Here is a 17851-nt window from a genome sequence, read left to right as displayed (position 1 = left end):
CTGTACTTAAAGGAGTGCTACAGGAGTACTCTCAATAGACTATGGAGCTCTCACTAAAGTAAATAAAAACCATAGTTTATATTCATATGCAAAGTGAAGCTTTCTTTAAAGTCTGTGATTAGTAACATGTTTGAGGTTAAGCAAGTATTTATATAAATTGCTGGATAAGGGCTAGTCTGTTCAGCATTTTGGAGAATTGAATCCAAACGTCCTGAATCAACTACTACTGATTTAATTTCCATGGCTGTGAGATCTGTCCCTGTGGACTGTGGGAAAAAAAAAGGGGGGGGGGGGAGAAGAAGCAGCCCTAGCCGTTGTAACGAAGACCTTCTTCACTGAGGCGTGCTTTAGCCTTAGAATCGAGCAAAGTTCTGTATGAGGAGCCATCTCTTCCACAAAAGTAAGAGACGTGAGAAGATACAGATCAAAAATGAAAAGAGAAATGCACAGGAATATAGGGCAGGAAATGGCCACCTGCATCATCAGATCTAATTCTCTGTAATCCTCAGCAATCATATCAAGTTTGAAGGGTCCACAGTATCATCTGTGCTACACACTATCTATGCATCTCACGGGCCAAAAAACACTTCTGCATTCCCTTAAAGATGCAAGGTCTGTAATAAAAGATGAAAGTCTTCGCTAAAATGTTCCACAGGAAGAGATCAGGAGAGACTGTGGTCATTGTCAGTGCACTAGCAGGATATTTATTACATAACATTTCCATATGAGAACAACACTCCATATGAACAAAAATCCCAGTGGCTCTTGACTCTCTGATACAAGAAAACTCCTCAGTCCCAGTTCTAGTGGTTTTCTTAAGTGTAATAATTACTGTAAATGGTGTATTTATTATTTTGTGTATTTATTATTTTGGATTAACTTCACAAAGTGAACCCAAGACAACTTCTGTTTTTACATATGCATTGATGGATGTGGAAAAATCCTTGAATACAGAACTGTTATACTGTCTACCTGTAAATGAGCTAGGCATTTAAATAATAATTAAACTTTTGTGGATCTAGCTATGTCGTGGTTTAACCCCAGTCAGCAACTAAGCACCACACAGCCACTCACTCACTTCCCCCCCCAGCCAGTGGGATCGGGGAGAAAATAGGGAAAAGAAGTAAAACTTGTGGGTTGAGATAAGAACGGTTTAATAGAACAGAAAAGAAGAAACTAATAATGATAATGATAACACTAATAAAATGACAACAGCAATAATAAAAGGATTGGAATATACAAGTGATGCACAATGCAATTGCTCACCACCTGCCGATCGACACCCAGTTAGTCCCCAAGTGGCGATCCTCCCTGCCCCCCACTCCCCCCCCAGTTCCTATACTAGATGTGACATCACATGGTATGGAGTATCCCGTTGGCCACTTTGGGTCAGCTGCCCTGGCTGTGTCCCCTCCCAAGTTCTTGTGCCCCTCCAGCCTTCTTGGTGGCTGGGCATCAGAAGCTGAAAAATCCTTGACTTTAGACTAAACATTACTTAGCAACAACTGAAAACATCAGTGTGTTATCAACATTTTTCTCATACCTAACTCAAAACCAGCACTGTACCAGCTACTAGGAAGACAATGAGCATGTTCACAAGATAAATATGTTAAGCATCACAAGGCTAGGGACCACTGAAGTACTCACATAGATAGTGTACGTACTGGTCGATTGTACCTCTAAGCCATGTGATACTGCATTCGCTTCAGCTAGCTTCATTGTTTCAGAAAGAACTAGCAGATCAATTGTTTCCAGAGCTGTGAAGCAGCAAGGTTAGGCCTTTTGCTCAGCATCCGTGTTAAAAAGAAAATGTTATTGTAACCTTCATTGACTGAAGAATACTCGGAGCACAAAAATAGTACTCTTTATAATTGCTTTTGTAAAGCAGTCTTAAACAAAGAAATTGGAGAGCTTTGTACGGTGAAGGCAGAATAATGAGTGTCAGGGAAAGCTGGACTGTTCTAAACACTGCAGGACAATGGAGCTTCACAGAGCATTTTGGTAATCCTTCACCAGGCCAGGGAGAAACAGCTATAAGGTTTTTCGCTGAAGTATGGGTAGGAAGGATTTGTATTTGTTTGCTTGTTTCTTGTACAATTTTTGGAGCCTGAAATGTGTCCTATTTAAGAAAGGAATGCAATATCAAAATCTTGAAAAGTCTTCACAACCAAAATGAGGAAAACAGTCAGCTCGAGTCAATTGAAGTGCTTTATTTAATAGCTTCAAATATTTCTCCTCTATTTGACTGTGGGTTTTTTGAACCTTTTGTTTTATTATAATTATATTCTAAACTTATTTTTAGTTTGGGAAAAGTAATTTTAAAATTTCAAAGCACCAGGATGAAATGTTTTGATGTTTTCTGAACTTTTTGTATGCCATTTTCCAGATTTTCCAAGGTCAATTCTTTCCTGATTAAAATGAATAGGTATTTCCTGATTAAATATATATAACTGAAAGATTCCACTGTTGTTTTTAAAGGCTCTTTTTACAACAAGAACAAAGCTATTATTATTTGATACCAATATTACCTGTATTCTAGTGTCTGTAATTAATGCAGAATGTTTTCATTATCAGCTGAATTTTGGGACCTCCTAATGAATATCTTTTGTTTCTTGAAAAGCTTCCTTTTGTTATCATGTTTCCAGTAGGTTTTAGTATAGATTGTCAATGTCCTCTGCAGACCATTAATGCAACTACTGGTCATGGCAACCTTAGTGTCTATAGTGTTTCCAATATAGAATATAAGTGTATATGAGGTCCATAAAACTATTTAGGCAGTGGTCTGTTAAAGTGTTTGGGAGCCATTGCTCCAGATACTTGCTGTATTCTTTTAGCCTTAGGGAAGAGCCGCAGCTTAGTTTCAGAAAGACCAAGGGTAAATTATTCAGTTGTTTAAGTGTTTTAGGCATTACAGCAGCTAAATGGATCCCACTGCTGTTCTGGCATCCTGAAGCAGTTCTGCTGTGACTCACAGAGGTACTAATGAAGTTATCTGGGTGCACTGCTGATGAGCAACTGTCCCTGCAAGTCATTGCCGGTTCCTGCCCTGCAGGACCCCAGGCCCTGTCTGCTGCGAGGGTGATGCCCAGCTGAGATGGGGCAGCTGGGGACAAGAAGAGTGTGAGCCAGCACACACAGCACGGTGGCTTCAGGTTTACCCTCCTGTCTCTAAGAACAGATTTTGGTTCAAACTCCCCAGGATGATGTATTACGGCAATGGGTGAAGACAGAGCAATTGCTAAAGGCCATGAGGACTTGTGGAGCACTAAGTTTAGGCCCAGGAGCCTCACTGCACACTCAGCTACATTGGTGGGACTATGTGGTCAGAAGGAAGGGAAGAATTGGCAATGTAATACAACAGGAACAGTGAGGTAGCTCTATTTTTTGATTCTCAATTAATAGAGAGAATTAATGTAACAAAGTGAAAGAATTAATGTTGAGTGAAAATAAGACAAGCTCACATCTCACAGAGCTGTGATGGTATCTTGCTGTACCTGAAAGTTCTTCACAAAAGATGAGAAAATACTTGATTTTGGAAACCCAGCGAATCATCCTTATGGAGGAAGTCCTGTTTGAATGAAAGAAATGTAGCTTGAGAGGGTGCAAATATTTTCCTCCTTAAATGTGATTTGTAATACACAAGTGAGCTGACAGAGCTTGGTGCGATTTTGCAGGTGGTGTAGAAAAAGACAAGTTTTGGTAGTAATCATATCATACACTCAAACTGAAGCTGTATTCTCAATGAGTTTAAGTACGGCTAGCTGACATGATGCTGAACATGACTTGTCCTTTGCTATATCAGCTGCAAAATCAGCATTATATTTGCAACTGTTAAAAATGGAATAGGATGAAAATGTCCTGTGTAAGCAGGACTGTTGAACTACTGTGTAAATAAAGAGCTTTTATTACTATTTTATTATACTCTCACACATAATGGAAAAAACTGTTACAATATCCAACACTGAGCTCACATTTCTAAACTAATTTTGAAAGATGATGTGATAGATGTTAGCAAATTTGCTTTTGGCTTTGCCACTGTATGAAGTAATATATCATAAAATGACCAAAAGATATAACGCTTTGGTTGATTTCTTAGCAATATTCTGTCAGAAGGTTTTCCTGTCCCTCCCATAAAGACTTATACAACAAACATATTAATAGAGCCGAGTATTTCATATTCACACTTTACCAACCTCTACATTAAAAAAGTAGCTTCCCTCTTCTTTGTGAATATTTAATAACAAACACTGTGCTGTTGTCAAATCTTATTTTGTGAATAACTTGTTGTATACAGAAAATATTTCAGAGGACATTTACTGAAAGAGTATTAAGGAACTAACCAAGAAATTAAATGAATTTATGTTTATGTATTGTGGGTTTTTTCTCTAAACTCTAATGAAAAAGTTTGGGAAATATTTATGTAAATTTTGAGGTCTGATAGAATACTTTAAGTTGGTTCCAGTACACTGAGCAACAGAATTTCATTAATAGCAGTGACATCTCCTCCAAATCAAATCAACCAACCTTAATTTTCATTTTCATCTACAAGAAAATGCCATAAAATTCACACAAATGAATGTGCAGGTTTGGATTTTAAAATTACTTGGTAGATTTTAGTGATTCAATTTCTATTGACTTCAGAAAACCCCATCAGGAAGTTACTTATTTGCAAAATCAGTATCAACATTTCAATCCACTAAAATCTATTCAAGGCTGTAGGAAACACAACATTAACACCCTAATCAGAAAGCTGGATCAGGAATTTTTCCCTCTCCTTTTTGTCATACTCTTCAAGATCCAGCTGTCTTTACTTTTCCTCATCTTGTCCTCCTCCCAAAGAGGAGAACCCTATCTGCTCATCCCTTCTTAAATGTGAAGACACTCATACTGCTCCATGACATCTCAGCAGCCTTTCTGTCTTCTTTCTGCTCTGTCCTTGTTTCGGCTGGAATAGAGTTAATTTTCTTCCTAGTAGCTAGTATAGTGTTATGTCTTAGATTTAATATGAGAATAATGTTGATAACACACTGCTGTTTTCAGTTCTTGCCAAGTAGTGTTTAGACTAAGTCAAGGATTTTTCAGCTTCTGATGCCCAGCCACCAAGAAGGCTGGAGGGGCACAAGGAGTTGGGAGGGGACACAGCCAGGGCAGCTGACCCAAAGTGGCCAACAGGGTATTCCATACCATGTGACATCATGCCTAGTATATAAACTGGGGGGAGTTGGCCTTGGGGATTGCTGCTCAGGAGCTAACTAGGCATCGGTCAGCAAGTGGTGAGCAATTGCGTTGTGCATCACTTGTTTTGTATATTCCAATCCTTTTATTAGTATTGTCATTTTATTAGTGTTATTATTATCATTATTAGTTTCTTCCTTTCTGTTCTATTAAACTGTTCTTATCTTAACCCACGAGTTTTACTTTTTTTTTTTCTGATTCTCTCCCCCATCCCACTGGGTGGGGGGGGAAGTGAGTGAGTGGCTGTGTGATGCTTAGTTGCTAGCTGGGGTTAAACCACAACATGCTCCTGGTCTCAAAACGAGAGGACTGGTCTAACTCCTCTAGCACTGGTCTCAGTACTGACAACTCTACATACTGCTTTCTTGCCTCTTAGCCCAAGATTTCCACTCATTTTTTGGCCCCTGTTTGATCCTTCAGTTCTGTATTTGTGGTCCTTGTTCTTAGTGCCCCTTGAATAAATGCAAATAGCTGGTTGTGTTTCCTCATGCTTCAAAAGCAGAACAGCAGCAGATAAGCAGCAGCTTTGCCTGTATACAATACAGGGTGTTACTGAAACAGCCCTATTGGTCATGCTTAAGCTGTTCCATGGAGAAGTGGCATCTTAATGTATTCTATGACTTTCTGCTCTTCAAGCAGCTATTCAAGCTTCCTCCATAAAGAAAGTTCTTTCTTTTAGGGAGCTGTCAGGCTCCTTTCCGTGTGTTAGGGTTAGCTATGCCTCTGCAGATGTCCCAACCTGACAGGCACTCTTCTATGGTTCCCTAACAGTGGGGGAGAAACATCTATCAGAGGTCATATGTGCTGGGCTTCCTCTTTGGCAAGGGAGCAGAGCAGGAATTACCCCTGTGGAGCCTTGCAGACTGTAAAAACAAAGAAATGAGCTACTGTAGCACTCGATCTTTTGATGTTAAAGCAATTGCTCCCTGCCAGGACTTCAGAACTTCATTCTTCTTCCTGTGGCCAACCTCTTCTGTAATACTCACATCAGACACTGATGCCCTAGGCACTGCTTGATCCCTCTCACTACTTCCCTTGGCATTTGCCAAATCACCCACACTGTCCGTCTTCATACTGGGAGTCATACCCAGTCACTTTGAAGCCCTTATGCACAGTTTGCTCTCCCCAAATGCACTGTTGGTGACCCTCTTTTCTCCATCTGCTGTTCATTCAGCATAGCTGTTCTGTGTCTCCCCAGACTTAATCCATGTGCTGCTGCTTCCCTCTTTCTCTGTTCTTCATTCACAAACCACCCCAAAGATGGTCTGCAGGCAGTGAGATCTCCAAGTCAGAATAAGTGATCGGTGCTCTGAGCCTGAACTATGTGTGTCACGTTTTTTAAACAGAACAGCAGGTAAACTAAAAAACAGGAGGAAAATTCAGAAGGAAGGCATTTGCAGCTTAGTCAGGCTGCCTGCCAACCTTAACACACAAAAAGTAGTTTTAAACTGAAAAGTCCAAGGGTTGTTACATTTCTAGCTCAAGGACATTATCTTTGTTCAACTCAAGTCCTAAGAGCTGATTTTAACCCTTTTTTACAGGAGTCTCTACTCTGGATAACTCCAAGTGCTCTGGAAAGCTCCTTCTCTGCTCTTTAGGCGTTGTGTGTGAACACAAAGGAGCTTGTGTGTCTTCGTTCCTGTATATCACTCCAGGACCTTTGAGGCTCTGTTATTCTTCCCTTACAATCAGTGTTATGACTGAAGTCTTCCCAGCTTCAGCCTGATAACTCATAAGGCTTTTGGGGTTTCCATTGCTCTTTGGGATCACCTGCCAATAAGAGTGGATCTAATGAAGCTCAGCTAAGTAATAAGTTTGAGTTAGGCCAAACTCAAGGGAGACAGTGGTGGCTTCCCCTGAAGACTGTGATGCTTCTTAAGCTGTATCTAGCTCTAGCAGTGCCTTGTCAGCACTGAGACAACGCCAAGAAAGGCAAAAGAGGAATTTGGAAGTGTTCCTGTATGTCTAACTCTTGATGAGACTGATCCAGTAATTTTTTGAGAGGGATCAACAGGTACATGCTGGGAGATGAGTGTGAAAGGGTCTGGAGGATTCAGGACATAACAGTAGAAGGGGAGGCACTGGACGTAAGGCTGCGTCTTGGTCAGAAGAACATCTGCTCTCCTGAGTCTCCCACAACAGTGAGTTGTGAATGGGTTAGACCCGTCAGTCACGTGAGAATTTCCTTGTAGATGGTGTTTTTCTTGACCCTGAGACACACCAAAAGCCTGTAATCTTGTAGTGTGTATGTGTGTGTATGTCTGTTGCCAGGTTTGCCACTCCCAGGTGTGGACACAAGGAAATTGGTATCCCTGAGTAAGTTATCTCCTTTAGCTACGTATGACTGACAGAAATGATGGGAAACTTCTCTTCACTCATTGGACCAGAGGGGAAGGAGAGGTATAGCAGCTCTCTCCTCCTGTGCCTAATGTGGCCCAGCATGGGTCTGGATGGTCAGGACTAGCTTGACTGTCTGGAGAAGAAGTTGTTTTGGGGTCAAGAAGTAGAAAGAAGAGGACAAGGAGCAAGAATGATGTATGACTGGTGTGATTCCTTCATTATCTCATATCCTCTGCTGTTCCCAGTTCTCTGGCTGCACAGATGTCATGGGTTGTGAGAACTGGGTCAGACCATGGCTTTAAGGCTCTGCAGGTCTGTGCTTAGCTATTCTGGCTTTAAGTCTAGCAATAAATCAAAACTATTTGATTTATCTTACTATTTATTTCATAAGTATTCCAGGTTTAAAGTGTCTTAGACCTTAATTCTTAACCATATACCTTAATCATAAACTGTATCCTTCTTAAAGACTACTCTAAAATTTCTCTTTCAAGTCTCCATTTCACATACATATTTTCAGAGTTGGAAGATAGCAGTAATTTTAAGTTTGTTTGAGTAAATCTAATTGTGCATAACTATATTTTAAAATAGAATAGAGTAGAATAGAATAGAATAGAATAGAATAGGACTCTTTCAGTTGGAAAGGATCTACGGCAATCATCTAGTCCAACTGCCTGACCAATTCAGGGCTGACCAAGTTAATAATTTTATAGGATATTTTTGAATTTGTTTTTACCTTCCTTTTAAAATATTTGTCTTGAAAGAATATTGTAGCATTCTCTTTAGATTTCTCCTTTCTTTCTTGTGTGCTGCTGATTGACAGATACAAACTTAGGAGCAGCTTAGCAGTTTCTGGGATCCCTGTCAGTGTAGGCTACTATATTGAGCTTTTTACCTCAGCTAGAACATTAATAACTTGTGCTTTCAGGAAATAAACATCATATTCACAGTTTCTTTGATTCTTTTCATCTTGGTTTTCTTTGAACAAAAGGAACTGTTGTAATGGTCCCAACTCAGAGTGATAGAGACCAGAGGACATTTTTTTCCCCTTTGGATTATTTTTTGCCAGCCTTTCTATTTTTGTCACATTGTTCAATGTATCATTTTCCTCACATGAGAGAATGCAGTTATTATGTTTTACTTGCCAATGGTGCAGAAAATGACATAAATGTTTTGCTTACTGAGCATTCTTAAAGTTCTTCCTAAGCATTAGGCATCTATAAAAATAGGGTATTACTTTTGATTAGCACCAAGAGATTTTTTTTTTTTTGCCTTTAAGGTACATCTATTTTGGGTGCAAATAATTTAGAACAATGTCATTAGTAAAATAGATGAGAGATACTATTAAGCAGAGAGACACATGCATTAAGTGTTCTGGTGTCAATATGAACATAAGCTTGTTACAGAGACCTCTTGCTGGCAAGCTCATTTTTAAAAAGTCATTATTACAAATTGCTTCAACTAGTCAGATCATATAATATCTACTTGTACTGTAATATTCCAGATGCTTGATTACTGTTCTTCAGTGTAGTGAGTTGCCAATTTCTCCCTCCTGAGAATGTGTGACAGATTGTAATACAATCTGTTGATGTTCTCGATTGTAACTAAAGTACATCATTGCCACCCATGCTAAAAAGCTGGGACATATACTGTAAATGTATAATTTTGTGAAATGTATGCTAGTGTTTTGTGTTCCAGCAATTTCAAATGGTACATGACAATGTACTTGATCTGGGGAGGAGGAGAATCAGAGGCAGAGGAAGACAAAGCAGATAATTAGAGCAGCAAAATGTAGTGGATACACTAATTCTGTGAACAATACAGGTTCAATTGTCTTTGGTGTGCGTGCTGTTGTTTGGGGAAAGGGAGACGAAAAGAATAGAGGAAACTATACTTGTGTTGGTCCCTACCGTCCATTTTCCACTCCAAAAGGTCCAGGCACAACAGCCATCCCAGTACAAAGTTGCAAATGGCTTGAAAGTGAATGGCAGAAAGGAAGGAAGGTCACACACTTGCGCTACACAAACTCACTGAGCTTTCACAGAGGAGCAGGGGTATGGCATGGTGTGTACTGTCCCTTTGTGTGCTCTGGTCTGTGAAGGGAGGAAGAAGAGACTTTTGCTGACTGATGATATGCTTGTGCCATGGGGTCAAAAAGAGAATTTGTGGTGGATTAAAAGAGTGATAAACATTACAGCCAAGTCAATGACTGGCAATAAATCGGGAAATGTGGATTGTTTATTCCCTCCCTTTCCCTTTTGAGGAAGATCAGTGTTAGAAAGGCTTTTTTTGTTTCTCCCAACACCACAACTTCTTTCTGCATGTTCCCCCCTCAATGTCCTTTCCCATCATAGCATTTCTTCACTGAAGTTCATTAAGGTTGCACCTCACATCCCCACTCAGCAAATGACTTAGTTGCCTAAAATATAACTGACTTGATGTGGTCCTCTCAACGCTTCACAACTATACTTGTAGTTTCCTCTCCCAGCACTTTGGTCATGAGGCTGGAGACCAAGACCTGCACCAGCTTTGGGTACTGCCACTATGTCATACCCTGGTAGCTCTTATATCTCAGCATGGGTTTGATGTGTAGCTCCATCTAACAGTGACTGCCTCTGAGAGTGGCAGTCCCGCTCCCGCTGTACGTCTTTGGCCCCTTCCCCTTGATTGGAAATTGCAGTTTTGCAGCTGTAGAGTCAACTGGGTTCAGCTGGCTCGTACAGCAGAACACCACACTGCAAAATCATAGCTTATTTTTACTGGATCCATCACCTGCGGCTGCACAGACTTGGGGTCAGACTCAAGACAATTTTAGGAACCTACCCCTGCAGGTAGGGCAGGTGTTTTGGGAGTGGGGCTGCACATTCCAGGAATGCCAGTTCAGATGGGCTCCACAGAGCTGTAACACAAAATTGTGCCCTCATATTTCCCAGTGGAGATAGTGGTACTTTCTTCCTTCCTGCACATAGTGCTTCTGTGTTTGTGGATGCAATGTGCCCCACAGCCATGAGATATTAAAGTTTGGTTACAACAACAAAGAGAAAGCACTTGTGTTTTCCATGTTTTAAATGCATAAGCATGGGTGTATGACAGGAACTCTTTTGTGGTGTCCGTAGACCACACATATACCTGAGGATGAGTCCTGAAGTAAGAGGCAAAGGAATAAAATAAGACATGGCGGTTTTAAACCTTTTTCCTTTTAACCATAATTTTGCCTTGTCTGCTTTAGCTGACTGTTTTCCACTGCTTCAGGGTTTTTTATTTTTAATTTTCCCCCCTCCGTGTTAATCTTGGAATACCTGGATTAATAGAACAAAGAGAAAAGCTGAGTTGGTGGCTTTACTGCTAGTCTTCTACTAAATGTCTTGGAGACATACAATAATCTGACAGACACTGTGTCTCTTGGAACTTAGATGTAAGATCAGGCTCTGACATAGTGAAGGCCACGAGACATGGCTGCTCTACTAAAACTCTAAATAGGGCATGCACCTTGGTAAATGTACTTTATGGAATTTGCTGGAAACAGCGTACAGTTATCTCAGGGTATAATTTGGTCTGAGGAGGAAAATAACTTGATGTTATTTCACAGCTCTATTAATTACACTGAAAGTGCTAGTTTTTAAATGTCACTTTGAAAACAGCTTTTGTTCTTGGCCATATTTAACTCCAGTAGAGAAGCTCTGTAATTTCCATGGTGTATGAGGTAGCTGTGATACACACTGAAACAAAAAGCTGGCTTACGAAAGGTGGATATATCTGAAAGGTATTACTAGATTCTGCCTGCATCTTTGAAAGGAGCACATAAAGTCAAATAGGTAGTCCTGCTTCCCTGGCAGTTTGTGAGGCCATCCAGTGAGAACATGATTAACTTTTAGATAAGCATGTTGCTTAGGTCATGTTCTCCTATCTTTGCTTGTGCTGAATAATACCTCTCACTAGGAAGTCAATCATTTCCGTGTTGTGAAACCAGTAATTGTAAAGGTGGCAAAATAGGTAGGTTACTGTACAGGCGAATATTATTTACATGACATTTTTAGTCTTAGGAGGACTAAGAGTGCTTTTAGTCTTAGGAGGATGGATGTAGCTTCCTGGATAGTATTCTCGAATAGTATATAGTTAAATTATTTATTTTAAATATTGCATAAAACTCAGTAAGTAGCTGTTTATTTACTACCAGCCAATATTCAAATACGTAATATTAAATTCACCAGGCTGTGGGTTTTCTCCTTTCTGAACATGACTAGTCCTATCTGTGGAATATGTTACTGTACCAAGGGAAAATATTAACTGCGTATGAAGATTTGAAAAAGTATACATGTATGTACTTGCTTTTTCTGGTAGCACATGGTGCTGAAAGATCATCTCAGAGGGGTCATTACAGGGTAATATGGAGATCAAACAAACAAATTTATGTCTTAAGTAATATTCAGTAACATAGACTCTCATTTTAAGGTGAGACATTGCTGACAGCTTAAATATTAACTAAAAATTTTCTATGGCGCCCAATACTTATGCATGCAAGTAGGCCTGTTGATGTCAAAAGTTTCCAGGTTAATAACCTTTGTCTGTTCGTTATTTTTATAACAGCTATTTCCTTAAAATTTGTCACAAGATGAGCTAGTGATAGTGTTATGAAAACTGAACATAATGAAAAGAGAAAACTGAGGCGCAATCACCCATTTTCTGCAGAGATATCCATAAAAGGTTATCTCTAAACCAGCAATAAAAGTGTCATAAACTTTGTCTTGGATTCTTTTCAAGGCTTTGGTCTGTTTTGACATCAAGCTTAGCAGATCCAGCTGTTTTCTAAGTATGCATTTCTGCTCAGACTGTGGTGAGTTTGGAGGTCCCGGCTGCTTTTTTTGGGGAGCAGCCCTTCCTTTAGCTATGTCTGCTCACGGGGTTTTCCTGTAGGAGAGCTCCCACAACTCATGAATATATTTATATATAACTATAAAATAATCTCAGCATGCAAAAATTTTAAAGTGATCTGAACTGCCATGGGAAAATTTTTAGGGATTCATCTAGCTGAACATTGCTGCAGCAGACTGACCCATTTCCCGGTTTCTCTTCCTGCATGTCGCTAGCTTGTGGTGGAGGGATCTCTGCAGCAATGTGGGACTGGGCCATAGAGATGAATGTGCCCTTTCTAGTCTGCTTAGAAGTAGTCTGAGCACTAAGTATTACAGTGAAAGGCAAAACTCCCATAATGATAAAATGTAATGCTGAATAAAGGGTGTCTGCAGCCACCCTTTAGGCATTCATGTAATATGACTTAGAAAATTGGAAAGATTGCTTCTCTTGTGTGAAACATTCATTTAAAACACTTGCATGGAAACGTTTGGGCTTTGTTTGTTTTTTTTTTTCCCTTTTTTTTTTCAGGGAAGAAAACAAAATTAATAATGACAGACTTTGTATGTGTATGTATTCATTTGTGTGAAGAATGCTCTATAAACATAAGCCATATTTTACTGTGGGTTGAGATATGTCACATTCTCTTCTACGCCAGGACCATTCTTTTGTCCTCCAACAAATAGAGGTTTCTCTTTAAAGGTTAAGAAATGAGAACCATGGCAGTAGGTCAGTGGGTAATATATACCTGCTCTCACTTGTTTAAATTATATTTCCTCTTTACACTGTGGCTCAGCAGTATCTGGAGACTATTGTTCCCTAGGCTAATGCAATCTTTCCACACGAAAAGCTCTTGATCTGTTCCTTATCTACACTCCAGTTGCTGGCACCAGTGTTTCATCTATTTGTGCTAAAATGCACAGAAAGCAAATACATATCATTTCAGTGTTGAGGTATCCTTCTTCCAGAATCTTTAGCTCAGCTTATTTTCATTAAGCAAAGTTTTTCCTGTCAGCAATATACATGCCCTCATGTCCTTCACCCTAGAGAAAGTGTGAGAAATGAAGAAAGGGAAAGGGTCTATGAGGCTTTAAAAGCAAGTGTTTGGAGCCAAGCTGCCTTTCAAACAAAGATAGTGAGATTTATCTTGTGTATGTGAGCACAGACAGAATTATTACATCTTTATTATTGCACATTTTTACATAGATGCATATGCACACATTCACTCATTTTAGTTGTGACATGGCAGCTATTAACAATGGTGTTATCTAAAATAAATAAAAAAAGACCTGGTGCTTTTTGATGCTAAAACCTTTTTTCTGCTCTTGGCATCAAAGCAAATCCATGCTGCACATTAGCTAGCAGAATTAGTTCAATTTATCATGTTCTTTTTTATTCTTGAGCTTTTATGAGGTATTTATGGATGTTAATTTGAAAATGTACATCTGCATAACAGATTGATTTTTTTTTAGAGAAGCGAAGGCTTATTTGCTCTTATTAGCTTGAAGTGGTATGACTGGGGACTCAATATTTCTGAAAATCAGATTCACATCAATCTACCTAAATTTATCACAGTTTTACTTATAGTGTGACATTCTGAAATCTGGAATATCTCTTAGATCTCAATCAAGTAAACTCAGAGATTATTTTATGAATATTAAAAGTAAAAATATTGTCAAAAGTTACTTTCTATACAAAACCAGATTTGCAAAGATTTAAATTAATTTTCCCTGTATAACTCCACAAATCTCTCCACATCAGAGATCATTAAAAAAAAAATTAAGAATTACAGAGGTGATGAACTGCCACAACAGCTTAGCCATGCACAAACTATTCAATTACCAGATTACCAACAGAGAACTGTAAATCATTATGTTGAAAAAATTCAGTTACTTGCCACAAGACATGTATCGTAACAGTCAGAACAAAAAGAATGTAAGAAGGTACCAAAAGTAAACCCTATAATTTACTGATCATGTGCTAAGAAAATTAAATATTGTAATAGTTAATTATAAGCTTTTATATGAATAATTTCATAAGAGAAAGCAGGATCTTATAGGAAGACAATCTTAATACATTAATAGGTCTTGGTTTTCATATGCCTCTTTATTTCAGATTATTGTTAATTGTAAATATGAATACTTCTAAGTACCTTCATGTGTAATATTTAATGATCAATAATTTGTAGTTCATTATCTTTGCATAGTCACCATGCATTGGTATTATAATTACTTGTTTTTAATTAAAATTAATACAAAATTTGACATATGTAAAACCCCTAGCATTATATAGAAATAATTATTTTTATAAAAAGTAAACTCTCTCATTACCTTGGGAGATAAAAAGGCCTTTAACAGTAGGAATGTTATCAACCTCTAGTGACCAACTGTTTTCTCCTCAATAATTAAAGAAGCAAGTAAATGTACCCAAAATTTAGCCTTTTTAACCTCTGCAGTTATGCAGACTCTGTGCTGACTGTAAACAGTAGTGAAAGATACTGGCATTATGCCAGGAACATTTTTCTCTATCTTAAATAAATACCATAGAACTGTAATCAACATACTGTGTGAGGATCCTGCTGAGCTATGTTTCTTTTCATAATGAGTGTTCTTAAGCATTTGAAATAGAAATAAAAATCAGAAATCATTTTTATAAGGGATTAAAAAAAAGTGAATTACTCAGGTATTTACCTTTGAAGGTTTGCTATTGTAAACAACTGTGGTCAAACCCAACTTCTGAGATAAAGTTATTCATTCTTTCATTCTGCTGAATCTTCATGGGGGTTGAATCAATGGTCTAGTAACTAAAGGGTCCAATTCCCAGAACTATTTCACTATAATTTTGGTTTACCGGACTTTTCCTTATACTAGGAATCAGTCTTTTGCAGCACCAGTCCCTGGGGTATAGGCATGAACTGACTTTTAGGCTTATTCTCTGAAGAGGATTCAGGCTTACTTATGCCCAGGTGGGGTTTCCATTTACAATTGCTCTGGAGCCCAGTGATGTGGTAGGCTGCAAGAAGGTTTGTGGGATTAAGACTATTATTGTGAGTACATGTCTTTATTTTCAAAACATGTCCTGTTTGTATTATTTTTGAGAGGTTACTGAATATGCAGAACAACTCAAAATGAGACTTAACTGACCAGCTGGCCTAAAAGATTTATCACCAGGAGGTTCATTAGCATCTCTATTTCAGTATTACATCCAGTTGCCCTAGTATTGTTGCAGCTGCAAAAAATACAGCCCATTTGAGGCTTAATTTCTCAAACATAGCTCACCATAAGTGGTGTTAAATGACCTCAGCAAGCATATAATCCAGATTTTTAAGGAAATATATAGGTCTCAAGGTACTGAAAAGCTTCATGCTTATTAGCAGAGATGGCAGTTACCTGAGTAAGTGCTTTGGAAAATTCTTTAGAGCATGTGTCTATGCTGCAAAGCACCTAAATACCTCCTCACTTAAGTAAATAACTTATTATACCCTTATGAGCTACTATAAACTCCTGAAAATCAAAGGCAAAAGAAGCATTGAGTGCAGCATTTGAACAGTCTGTGAATTAGGGCAGCCTGTGCAGGTCCAAGGGTTATACAGCCAAGATAGTCGGTGGGAAAGATTAGAACCTGGTGGCTCTATTCATATCTAAGTACATCTCCCCCATTTTATCAGCTCATGGCTCGCTGTTCTCCCTGGGGCAGACAGCTTGTCACCTCAATTTAGGAGATAGCAAGGTGTCAGTAAGATTTGGCTCAGTGAGACTTCCCCTTGTAGATTCAGTTCTTGCTTTGGGGACTTTGCGTTTAAATGCTTATTAAGAAGATTTTACACATTACCTTTTTCTCCACTTCAGATCTATTACAAAATTACAATACTGTTTGTGATACAGTTCACTAAGTTAATTATCGCTTGTGAAGCTCTCCCTCCTCCCACCCACCATTTTTTTCTACAGCTATTTAGACATGCCATTTTTCTCCATTGGCAGCAACCATGCCAAGGCCCTAATTTACTAACATTTAAAATATTTTGTCATCTCAGGTATCTCCCTGAGTTTCTTTTAGTCAATTGGGTGTTGCCAGAATTCTGTTAGAATCGGTTGAACCCTCAGTTCAGGATGTCGTGTTTACTAGACCATAATAGTGGTGGTTGGTGGTTGAGAACAAAGGCTGCTGAAATCAGCAGAAAGAATTCAATCCCTCTGAGAAAATGAATATTCAGAAAATGGTACCTTACCAAAGATACATCATTAATTTGTTAGAAGTGGAGTCAACACGCATTATCTGTTGCATGCAGGCCAAGACTGCTGTTTGACATTTACCTGAGTAATAAAGGACAAAAATCTAGCTAGGAAAGGAAATCATTGAAAGTAGTGTGCTAAGAGCGGGAGGATTCCTAGCCATCTAAGTCATCTAAATGTTTTTCCCTAAATAAACACAGGTTAGAAATTAGCAAAAAACACATTGAGTAAGAATTTTCATTGCAGCAGGCTATGAGAAGAAATCTAACAATTTATTCCACTTGCAAGTCAGCACCAGTACTTTTTCTTCTCCTTGGGTGACACTGTGCTATGTTATCTGTAATAGACACTGTAACAGACACTGTGCAGTGGTGGTAAAAGAAGACTCCCTTCCCATCCCAGAAAGGCTGTGATGTAAATGTGGCAGTCCCGGTGTGAGTCTGGGACTCTCTCTGCTCATCAACGTGGTGGCAGCAGCACTAGGCACATGGCACATTTGAGGCTGGCCCCGTGGAGGAAGCACACCTTCCTCCTCCTCCTCCAGCTCTCACACGCACACTGCCTGTGCAGGACATGCTCCTTCCCCTACCTCCAAAACATGCTTGGACATGCTGATAACTCTCGAAGCAGGAATGCACCTCTCCAAATCCCTGCGGGCACTGGTGGGGCAATGGCATGTCACTCCTCTGTATGCCACATGCCTCTGTGCTCTTGCTCAGAAAGGTGGAGGCAGGTGACTTGGGATGCTTTTCCCCACCACGAGACACAGCAGATACTCTAAGAAGTCCTATGTGTGCAAAAATCTACCCCCTGCCTTGCCTTGCTTTGGATGAGGTAGCGGCTTGGTTTGCACTGGTACTGCACAAGGATCTGCACAAGATCTATCTTCTTGGGGAAAAAAAGTCATCGTGGGTGAGATGGAAGAATCACTCAGGATGAATTTTGCTTCCAGGCAACATGTTGGTTCAATCTGGGCTAAGTGAACAAAATACAGCAGGTGGAAAAGGAAGCCTGGAGCAATGGAGTGACTTACTCCAAAGGCTGAAATTCAGTTCCTATTTAAATGTAGATTTATTTTTCTTAAGCTGAAAGTAAGTGACTGTTGAATCATCTAATAAAAAAGTCATATATTCTCCATTACCTGAAGTTTCAAAATCAGGATGTGATGTCTTTCTGTGATCAGATTCAGAAGATTA

The sequence above is a fragment of the Harpia harpyja genome, chromosome 2 (assembly GCF_026419915.1).
Source record: "Harpia harpyja isolate bHarHar1 chromosome 2, bHarHar1 primary haplotype, whole genome shotgun sequence".
NCBI lineage: Eukaryota > Metazoa > Chordata > Aves > Accipitriformes > Accipitridae > Harpia > Harpia harpyja.
Note: the sequence above shows the minus strand (reverse complement) of the source record.